The sequence below is a fragment of the Aethalodelphis obliquidens genome, unplaced genomic scaffold, assembly GCF_003676395.1.
Source record: "Aethalodelphis obliquidens isolate GAN/ISIS:26980383/991018 unplaced genomic scaffold, ASM367639v1 scaffold16, whole genome shotgun sequence".
Taxonomy (NCBI): Eukaryota; Metazoa; Chordata; class Mammalia; order Artiodactyla; family Delphinidae; genus Aethalodelphis; species Aethalodelphis obliquidens.
This window is the reverse complement of record NW_020837960.1, coordinates 23,695,883-23,707,990: the sequence shown is the minus strand read 5'-3', so window position 1 is coordinate 23,707,990 and position 12,108 is coordinate 23,695,883.

Below are 12,108 nucleotides of genomic sequence, written 5' to 3'. Positions count from 1 at the left end.
TCACCTCACTTTCATGATGGAGGGATTATATCTTAATTCTAATTGACTGGAAAAATACAGGATAAGACACCATAAATGAATTCAATAACTTTCAGATGAATTTGACTTTCCTTAATTATAGCAGCTAACTTGATAATGGATGACTGGCAGAAGCCTTCGGCAAACTACATAGTGAAACATTAGAAAGGTTGCTATTACTTTCTAGAGTAAAATAAGATGTTGTGTGTACCCAAGGTTGTGCTGGAGTAAAAAAGAAAATACCCCCAAAATCTCTACTTACAACAATGTAGGTTTATTTTTCACACTTCATGACAATCCCTTTTCAATTCTGGCTTTGTCCCACATCCTATATTTGACCTCAAAACTCCACTTCTTTGTTATTCATCATGGAGATATCTCACAAAGATATTTGTATGAATATGTTCATTGAAAACTTAAAATCTATTACTAGGAGAAGAGTTTTCAAAATTATAGTAAATCCCTACTAAGCATCAAGGAAGCTTATCTTCACAAATTGATGAGATCTATGAATGCATAAGGAAAAGTTCTAGAAGGATACATAAAAAAAAGTGGTGGTCATCTCTGGGCAGGTTGTAGAATTGAGGGATTGTGATGTCCTCTTTTCTTACTTTATACTTCAATACTGTTTGAATATTGTATACAATAATCATATATTACATTTTACTTGAAGTTTTTAAAACACTGAAATATTCTACATCCTTGTATTTTCTTTTCTTTGTAATTTGAGGTTTACTTCTGTATACTCACTATGATTGTTTTATCAAGTTGTTCTGTTTCCAGGACATTTCATTTTGTGGTTTTTTGTTTGTTTGTTTGGGTTTTTTTTTGCTTTATTATTTGTCACACAAAATTTTAAAATAATGATAACATCTTTGTAGGTTATATTCTTTACCGTTACATTATAAGCCTCTATACCCCACTTAATTCTTTGAGATTTGAGTTCCACATTCTAGAAAATTGTAGTATCACTCCTGTTTTCATTTTGTTTGCATTTGCTGAGTGCGCTTTCCCTCTCATTTCCTTTGTACTCTTTTTTAGTTACTTTGGTGTGTTTTTCTTAGATCTTACAGAACCTTGGTTTTAAAAGTATAACTTAAGCCAAAACTTTCATGGATTTAATGAAACCTTGAAACAATGAAATATGGTTCAAACAAGCTCTTTGAGAAGGTAAATGCTTAGCTAGCCATTATGTCTTATTAGACAGATAAGGAAAACTTTAGTAGAATTTTACATACTTGTCCTAAAATTTAAAATAAATGTATATGCATTCTTTAACTTGCTATTTTAAAGTTGAATTTCTGTGTCAGCCTGTCTTTCCTAACATGTAAGGGTTTGTTTTAAGAGTTCTAAGAACGGTTGATTTATAACCTTGGCACAAGACTGTTTTCTATAGGAAACTATTTATTTAAACTGTTTATGGTAGAAAGTTGTGTGTATTCTATCATGTGGTAAACCACAGTTCTCATAGGAGATTACTCTTAACTACCAATTTATATCTCACTGTGATCTCACCAACTAGGGCTAATTAACTCTATTTAAGGGACTGTGCAGGTTTTCTGAACACAAAACATAGTTAAAGATATTTCCTTTGAATATAAATTACTTTAAAATAAAATACAAGTGGGCTTCCCTGGTGGCGCAGTGGTTGAGAGTCTGCCTGCCGCTGCAGGAGACACGGGTTCATGCCCCGGTCCAGGAAGATCCCACATGCCGCGGAGCGGCTGGACCCGTGAGCCATGGCCACTGAGTCTGCGCGTCCGGAGCCTGTGCTCCACAACGGGAGAGGCCACGACAGTGAGAGGCCCGTGTACCACAAAAAATAAAATAAAATAAATAAAATAAAATACAAGTGACTCTAACAGATTGAAAAACAAGGAAAAATCTCAATTTGCCATGTCAGTAAGACTAGTATGACTAAATAAAAATTTAATAAGTTTATCTTGTGGGTTATTTTCAAAGAAACTGCAAAAAATAAAGGATGAAAGTCAGAAAAAAAAAAAATCCACAGATAGAGCTAAACCCCTTTCACCTTGAGACTCACATCTGCTGCCAGTATAACTGACTGGAAGAAGTTCAATGACTATCTACCATACTTACCAAAAATCTTTGCTCCCCACCATATTGAGGACTTGTTACCATGTCTGGGTGTGTCTCTAAGAGCATGATAAAATGGTGAACTAATTCTCCCTCATGGTCCAGGCACCATGAAAGACACTGGAATATAGCAGTGACACATGTGTAAACCCTGCCCTCCTGAACTTACAGTTTAATATATTTGCCTGCTATCCAGCTCTGTGCTGCCCAATGTGTTACCATTAGCCACGTGTAGCTATTTAAAGTTAAACTTAACAAATTCAGAACTGAGTCTATCAGACATGCTAGCCATATTTCAAGTGCTAAACAGCCAAATGTGGCTGGTGGCTACCTTACTCAACAATGCAGACAGAGAACATCTCCATCGCTGTAAAAGTTCTCCTGGCAACACTGCTCTAGACGTCTGGTACTTACAACTTGGACTGGTTTTGAAAAGGACAGGTTATTATATATGGTAGCAAAAGAAGTTACATGATGAAAGAAACCTCGTTCCTGAATGATGTCTTTATGAAATGGAGTAGCCCATAAACCTGGACACCCACCTTGGACTCTCTATGTGAAAGAAACCTCTCTATTCCTTGAGCCACTGTATTTTGTGGTCTCTTTGTTGCAACAAGTTTAAAATTAAGTTTTATCTCAGTTCTCATCAGCCCTCTTCTTCATATGCCTTTTAGTCCTCTTACCTCACTTCAGGTTGTCTTTGCCATCATATCTGTTCATCTACCATCCTGGAGGACAGTCATCCGTGAAAGTAATTCACACTGTGGTGTTAATGACTGAATTCCAATGGGTAGCATGTACTGTATTAACACAATATCTCTCTTAGAATAATTTGATTATAAAAGAGATCCCAGAAACAGGGGTGGGAAGGAATCTCTGACGGAGAAATTTCAAGCATTTAGCAACACACCAGTGGGAGCGACATGTTGAGATCTGAAACTTTCTTCTCATTTCTCCACACTCACGGATGATTCCTCTATATATAAGGGCAGCCTCCAAATTCAGGATTTAGAATAAACATTTTTCCAAAGAAGATATACAAATAGCCAACAGGTACAAGGAAGCGTGCTCAAAATCACTAAGCATAAGGAAAATGAAAATCAAATCCACAATGAGATATCACCTCACACATGTCAGAATGGCTACCATCAAGAAGGCAAGGGGTAACAAATGATGAGGGTGTGGAGAAAATGGAACCTAGGTGCACTGTTGGTGGGAATGTAAACTGGTGCAGCCACTACAGAAAACAGCACGGAGATTCCTCAAAAAATTAAATACAAAACATACACACAATCTAGCAATTCCACTTCTGGGAATACATCTGAAGGAAACACAAACACTATGTTAAAGAGTTATCTGCAGTCTCCTGTTCATAGCAGCATTATTTACAATAGGCAAGACATAGAAACAACCCAAGTGTCCATCGATAGATGAACAGATAAAGAAGTTGACAGATACATAGGTAATGGAATATTATTCAGGCATAAAAAGAAGGAAATTATGCCAATTGCAACAACATGGATGGACCATGAGGGCATTATGCTAAGTGAAATATGTCAGACAGAGAAAGAAAAATACACTATGATCTTACTTATATATGGACTCTTAAAAAAAAAAAGAAAAACTCATAGAAAAAAGAGACCAGATTTGTGGTTACCAGAGGCAGGGGGTCGGAGGAGAGGGAACTGGATGAAGGTGGTACTAACTTCCAGTTATAAGATAAATAAGTACTAAGGATATAATGTACAACATGATGGCCATAGTTAACACTGATGTATGGTATATTTGAAAGTTGTTAAGAGAGTAGATCCTAAAAGTTCTCATCACAAGGGCAAGAAATATTTTTTTTCTTTTCTATTCTTTTTTTGTATCTATACAAGATGACGGATGTTAACTAAACTTATGGGGGTAAACATGTCACAATATATGTAAGTCAATCATTATGATGCATACCTTAAACTTAAACAGTACTGTATGCCAATTACATCTCAATTAAACTGGAGGAAAACAAATTCAGGATTTAATTGCAAAATCTATCTATTAGGTAAAAGAAAGGAAAGGAAAAATCCATTTCTTTGCTGTCTCTGTAAATTCTGAGAGATTTAATACGGAAAGGATCCAACTCCTGTTAAGCACCATCATTCCATGGCTATAGAGGAGGCCACATTACATTTCTACCTTTGTTAGAGCCATGCAGAAATTTGGCTCATGCAGGAATTTCAATACTTTAAAAAGCACAATACCTTCTATACAAGAATTGCTTAATAAATATTGGGACAGTCCCCAAGAAGTGCATGCATCATGCATCTTTGAATTAGTCCAGGCTGCCAGTAATCTCTTTCTTCCTGAGTCAAGGTGTTCTCAGTAACCAGCACTTTTCTCTACAAGCATCTGCCAATCTAAGACCATAGCTGCACTTCATCTTTTATTACCACACCAGCCCATGTAAAATGAGGACAAGCCTTCTCTCCTCTGTGTTATACTTAGGTAAGGTGGAGGGATCAACACAGCAGGGTTACTGGGTCCTCTTTCCTTACCCATATGCCTGTCACTGAGTCTGAGTCTGATTATACAGCTAGAACCCATAGGACAGCTCCCCCAACAGGGACTTTGCCATTGCTTCCTGCAATGTGACTTCTACAGCTCAACTCCCATCCTCACGCCCCAGGTCCCATTTTTAGACCCACCCAATCTGACTATCTTGGATGTGGGTCAGGTTTTATTTTTCCCCATGAGGCTCCTCAGCCCCAATGTAAGTCTGACATTGACTGTATCCTGTAATAACTGTTGGCCAGTCGTGATGGAGCCACGCTTATACAAACTAGGTCAGAACTGTTCATACTGTGATCTCTCTGGTTAGTGATATGCATCATGCTATAAACACATGAGTTGAATTGTCTTTTAAAATGTCTTCAGGAAGATTATACTATGATTTAGCATTCATACGAAAAGCTACTATACATAAAAAAGGAATGGAAACAGCAATGGAACATAAACTTGATCTTAGTAGAGCAAAAATTAGTCATTGGAAGAATGAACGCAATTCCAGATTTTCTTTTTTTTGAATTTTATTTATTTTCTTATACAGCAGGTCCTTATTAGTCATCAATTTTATACACATCAGTGTATACATGTCAATCCCAATCGCCCAATTCATCACACACCCCCCACCCCCCACCGATTTCCCCCCTTGGTGTCCATATGTTTGTTCTCTACATCCGTGTCTCAATTTCTGCCCTGCAAACCGGTTCATCTGTACCATTTTTTTTAGGTCCCACATATATGCGTTAATATATGATATTTGTTTTTCTCTTTCTGACTTACTTCACCCTGTATGACAGTCTCTAGATCCATCCATGTCTCAACAAATGACCCAATTTTGTTCCTTTTTATGGCTGAGTAATAGTCCATTGTATATATGTACCACATCTTCTTTATCCATTCGTCTGTTGATGGGCATTTAGATTGCTTCCATGACCTGGCTATTGTAAACAGTGCTGCAATGAACATTCGGGTGCATGTGTCTTTTTGAATTATGGTTGTCTCTGGGTATATGCCCAGTAGTGGGATTCCTGGATAATACGGTAATTCTATTTTTAGTTTTTTAAGGAACCTCCATACTGTTCTCCATAGTGGCTATATCAATTTACATTCCCACCAACAGTGCAAGAGGGTCCCCTTTTCTCCATACCCTCTCCAGCAGTTGTTGTTTGTAGATTTTCTGATGATGCCCATTCTAGCTGGTGTGAGGTGATACCTCATTGTAGTTTTGATATGAATTTCTCTGATAATTAGTGATGTTGAGCAGCTTTTCATGTGCTTGTTGGCCATCTGTACGTCTTCTTTGGAGAAATGTCTATTTAGGTCTTCTGCTCATTTTTGGATTGGGTTGTTTTTTTAATATTGAGCTGCGTGAGTTGTTTATATATTTTGGAGATTAATTCTTTGTCCGTTGATTCATTTGCAATTTGTCTTTTCGTCTTGTTTATGGTTTCCTTTGCAGTGCAAAAGCTTTGAAGTTTCATTAGGTCCCATTTGTTTATTTTTGTTTTTATTTCCATTACTCTAGGAGGTGGATCAAAAACGATTTTGCTGTGATTTATGTCAAAGAGTGTTCTTCCTATGTTTTCCTCTAAGAGTTTTATAGTGTCTGATCTTACATTTAGGTCTTTAATCGATTTTGAGTTTATTTTTGTGTATGGTATTAGGGAGTGTTCTAATTGCATTCTTTTACATATAGCTGTCCAGTCTTCCCAGCACCACTTATTGAAGAGACTGTCTTTTATCCATTGTATATCCTTGCCTCCTTTGTCATAGATTAGTTGACCATATGTGCGTGGGTTCATCTCTGGGCTTTCTATCTTGTTCCATTGATCTATGTTTCTGTTTTTGTGCCAGTACCATGTTGTCTTGATTACTTTAGCTTTGTAGTATTGTCTGAAGTCAGGGAGTCTGACTCCTCCAGCTCTGTTTTCTTCCCGCAAGACTACTTTGGCTATTTGGGGTCTTTTGTGTCTCCATACAAATTTTAAGATTTTTTGTTCTAGTTCCATAAAAAATGCCATTGGTAATTTGATAGGGATTGCATTGAATCTGCAGATTGCTTTGGGTAGTATAGTCATTTTCACAATATTGATTCTTCCAATCCAAGAACATGGTATATCTCTCCATCTGTTGGTATCATCTTTCATTTCTTTCATCAGTGCCTTATAGTTTTCTGCATACAGGTCTTTTGTCTCCATAGGTAGGTTTATTCCTAGGTATTTTATTCTTTTTGTTGCAATGTTAAATGGGAGTGTTTCCTTAATTCCTCTTTCAGATTTTTCATCATTAGTGTATAGGAATGAAAGAAATTCCTGTGCATTAATTTTGTACCCTGCAACTTTACCAGATTCAGGGATTAGCTCTAGGAGTTTTCTGGTGGCATCTTTAGGATTTTCTATGTATAGTATCATGTCATCTGCAAACAGGGACAGTTTTACTTCTTCTTTTCCAATTTGCATTCCTTTTATTTATTTTTCTTCTCTGACTGCCGTGGCTAGGACTTCCAAAACTATGTTGAATAACAGCGGTGAGAGTGGACATCCTTGTCTTGTTCCTGATCGGACAGGAAATGCTTTCAGTTTTTCACCATTGAGAATGATGTTTCCTGTGGGTTTGTCATATATAGTCTTTATTATGTTGAGGTAGGTTCCCTCTATGCCCACTTTCTGGAGAGTTTTTACCATAAATGGGTGTTGAATTTTGTCAAAAGCTTTTTCTGCATCTATTGAGATGATCATATAGTTTTCATTCTTCAATTTGTTAATATGGTATATCACATTGATTGATTTATGTATATTGAAGAATCCTTGCATCCCTGGGATAAATCCCACTTGATCATAGTGTATGATCCTTTTAATGTGTTGTTGGATTCTGTTTACTAGTATTTTGTTGAGGATTTTTGCATCTATATTCATCAGTGATATTGGTCTGTAATTTTCTTTTTTTTGTAGTATCTTTGTCTGGTTTTGGTATCAGAGTGATGGTGGCCTCATAGAGTGAGTTTGGGAGTGTTCCTTCCTCTGCAATTTTTTGGAAGAGTTTGAGAAGGATGGGTGTTAGCTCTTCTCTAAATGTTTGACAGAATTCACCTGTGAAGCCATGTAGTCCTGGACTTTTGTTTGTTGGAAGATTTTTAATCACAGTTTCAATTTCCTTACTTGTGATTGGTCTGTTCATATTTTCTGTTTCTTCCTGGTTCAGTCTTAAAGGTTATACCTTTCTAAGAATTCATCCATTTCTTCCAGGTTGTCCATTTTATTGGCATGGAGTTGCTTGTAGTAGTCTCTTAGGATGCTTTGTATTTCTGCGGTGTCTGTTGTAACTTCTCCTTTTTCATTTCTAATTTTATTGATTTGAGTCCTCTCTCTCTTTTTCTTGATGAGTCTGGCTAACGGTTTATCAATTTTGTTTATCTTCTCAAAGAATCAGCTTTTAGTTTTATTGATCTTTGCTACTGTTTTCTTTGTTTATATTTCATTTATTTCTGCTCTAATCTTTATGATTTCTTTCCTTCTGCTAACTTTGGGTTTTGTTTGTTCTTCTTTCTCTAGTTCCTTTAGGCATAAGGTTAGATTGTTTATTTGAGATTTTTCTTGTTTCTTGAGGTAGGCTTGTATAGCTATAAACTTCCCTCTTAAAACTGCTTTTGCTGCATCTCATAGGTTTTGGATCATTGTGTTTTCATTGTCATTTGTCTCTAGGTATTTTTTGATTTCCTCTTTCGTTTCTTCAGTGATCTCTTGGTTATTTAGTAACGTATCGTTTAGCCTCCATGTGTTTGTGTTTTTTACGTTTTTTTCCCTGTAATTCATTTCTAATCTAACAGCATTGTGGTCAGAAAAGATGCTCGATATGATTTCAATTTTCTTAAATTTACTGAGGCTTGATTTGTGACCCACGATATGATCTATCCTGGAAAATGTTCCATGAGCACTTGAGAAGAAAGTGTAATCTGCTGTTTCTGGATGGAATGTCCTATAAATATCAATTAAATCTATCTGGTCTATTGTGTCATTTAAAGCTTCTGTTTCCTGATTTTCATTTTTGATGGTCTGTCCATTGGTGTAAGTGAGGTGTTAAAGTCCCCCACTATTATTGTGTTCCTGTTGATTTCCTCTTTTATAGCTGTTAGCAGTTGCCTTATGTATTGAGGTCCTCCTATGTTGGGTGCATATATATTTATAATTGTTACATCTTCTTCTTGGATTGATCCGTTGATTATTATGTAGTGTCCTTCCTTGTCTCTTGTAACATTCTTTATTTTAAAGTCTATTTTATCTGATATGAGTATTGCTACTTCAGCTTTGATTTCCATTTGTATGGAACATCTTTTTCCATCCCCTCACTTTCAGTCTGTATGTGTCCCTAGGTCTGAAGTGGGTCTCTTGTAGACAGCATATAGATGGGTCTTGTTTTTGTATCCATTCAGCAAGCCTGTGTCTTTTGGTTGGAGCATTTAATCCATTCACGTTTAAGGTAATTATCAATATGTATGTTCCTATGACCATTTCCTTAATTGTTTTGTCTTTGTTTTTGTAGGCCCTTTTCTTCTCCTGTGTTTCCCACTTAGAGAAGTTCCTTTAGCATTTGTTGTAGAGCTGGTTTGCTGGTGCTGAATTCTCTTAGCTTTTGCTTGTCTGTAAAGCTTTTGATTTCTCCATCGAATCTGAATGAGATCCTTGCAGGGTAGAGTAATCTTGGTTGTAGGTTCTTCCCTTTCATCACTTTAAGTATATCATGCCACTCCCTTCTGGCTTGTAGAGTTTCTGCTGAGAAATCAGCTGTTAACCTTATGGGAGTTCCCTTGTATGTTATTTGTCATTTTTCCCTTGTTGCTTTCAATAATTTTTCTTTGTCTTTAATTTTTGCAAATTTGATTACTATGTGTCTTGGTGTGTTTCTCCTTGGGTTTATCCTGTATGGGACTCTGCGCTTCCTGGACTTGGGTGGCTATTTCCTTTCCAATGTTAGGGAAGTTTTCGACTATAATCTCTTCAAATATTTTCTCGGGTCCTTTCTCTCTCTCTTCTCCTTCTGGGACCCGTATTATGCGAATATTGTTGAGTTTAATGTTGTCCCAGAGCTCTCTTAGGCTGTCTTCATTTCTTTTCATTCTTTTTTCTTTATTCTGTTCTGCAGCAGTGAATTCCACCATTCTGTCTTCCAGGTCACTTATCTGTTCTTCTGCCTCAGTTATTCTGCTATTGATTCCTTCTAGTGTAGTTTTCATTTCAGTTACTGTATTGTTCATCTCTGTTTGTTTGTTCTTTAATTCTTCTAGGCCTTTGTTAAACATTTCTTGCATCTTCTCGAGCTTTGCCTCCATTCGTTTTCCGAGGTCCTGGATTATCTTCACTATCATTATTCTGAATTCTTTTTCTGGAAGGTTGCCTATCTCCACTTCATTTAGTTGTTTTTCTTGGGTTTATCTTGTTCCTTCATCTGGTACATAGCCCTCTGCCTTGTCATCTTGTCTCTCTTTCTGTGAATGTGGTTTTTGTTCCACAGGCTGCAGGATTGTAGTTCTTCTTGCTTCTGCTGTCTGCCCTCTGGTGGATGAGGTTATCTAAGAGGCTTGTGCAAGTTTCCTGATGGGAAGGACTGGTGGTGAGTAGAGCTGACTGTTGCTCTGGTGGGTAGAGCTCAGTAAAAGTTTAATCCGCTTGACTGCTGATGGGTGGGACTGGGTTCCCTTCCTGTTGGTTGTGTGGCCTAAGGCAGCCCAACACTGGAGCCTACCTGGGCTCTTTGGTGGGGCTAATGGCAGACTCTGGGAGGGCTCACGCCAAGGAGGACTTCCCAGAACTTCTGCTGCCAGTGTCCTTGTCCGAACGGTGAGCCACAGCCACCCCTGCCTCTGCAGGAGACCCTACAACACTAGCAGGTTCACTGCTCCTTCCCCTGGGTCCCGATGCACACACTGCTTTGTGTGTGCCCTCCAAGAGTGGAGTCTCTGTTTCCCGCAGTCCTGTCGAAGTCTTACAATCAAATGCCACTAGCCTTCAAAGTCTGATTCTCTAGGAATTCCTCCTCCCATTGCCGGACCCCCAGGTTGGGCAGCCTGACATGGGGCTCAGAACCTTCAGTCCAGTGGGTGGACTTCTGTGGTATAAGTGTTCTCCAGTCTGTGAGTCACCCACCCACCAGTTATGGGATTTAATTTTACTGTGATTGTTCCCCTCCTCCGGTCTCATTGTGGCTTCTCCTTTGTCTTTGGATGTGGGGTATCTTTTCTGATGAGTTCCAGTGTCTTCCTGTCGATGACTGTCCAGCAGCTAGTCATGATTCTGGTGTTCTCACGAGAGGGAGTGAGAGCATATCCTTCTACTCCGCCATCTTGGTTCCTAATCTCCCATATTTTCTTATAAGAACAATAACTAAGTGCTTTGTAGGAACAAAGAAACAAAGACACCCACAACTAAATGAATCTGTGTTACATTTAGTTACTAAGGTAATGGAAAAGAATTGACAATCACACCTAAGCAACACATGCGAAAGGAGGATAAACTGCTTAGACCATCAGAATAGATGAAGGAAAATTCTGGTGGTCTGAGCAATTTCTCCTCCCTTCACATGTGTTCATGTATTCAGTGGGACTAGCATTAAGGGATCAAACACTATTTTGTCAGACACTACCTTCTGACTTTGAACAAGAACCACTTAATTTCCAATACAAGTGATTAAATTGCTAAGAACGTGAACCTGGATTTAGACAAATAGAAAACCCTAATGAAACTCCAGCATTCTCTGACATGCTTTGAAATTATATTATCAATGCTATGAAATCAAAAAATCAAAATCATGAGTCTGGGTAACAAAAAGTGGTTTATCACTGTGATACTATGCAAAATTGCCACTGGCTAAGTTTGGTTCCATACTTAAGTGTAAGGCAAAAAAGTCTAAGAAATCCCCCCCCCACAAATAAACATTGCTTCCCCTGAAAAAACATGACAGCTGAGTGGCTAAATTCCATCAAAGAGGCCCAGAAGCACCCAAGTAACCCATCAAGTATGTTAGTTCTTGATGCTTTTGAGATGTGTTTAAACAGTTGTAGCAAGAACAACAAAATGATAGCACTAAACTTATTGGTGGATTGGAGAAAAATTCCAGAGAAAACAGTAGAGCATTCTTTCAAGAAATGTTGCATCATCAAGACTCTTGACAGCATGGAGAATGATACTGTAAAGAAAAACACAGGCATTGATGGATGTGAGTCAGAAGTCATTTAGAGGGCTTCCCTGGTGGCACAGTGGTTAAGAATCTGCCTGCCAATGCAGGGGACACGGGTTCGAGCCCTGGTCCGGGAAGATCCCACATGCTGCATAGCAACTAAGCCCGTGTGCCACAACTACTGAGCCTGCGCTCTAGAACCCACAAGCCACAACTACTGAGCCTGCATGCCACAGCTACTGAAGCCCACACAGCTAGAGCCCGTGCTCTGCTACAAGA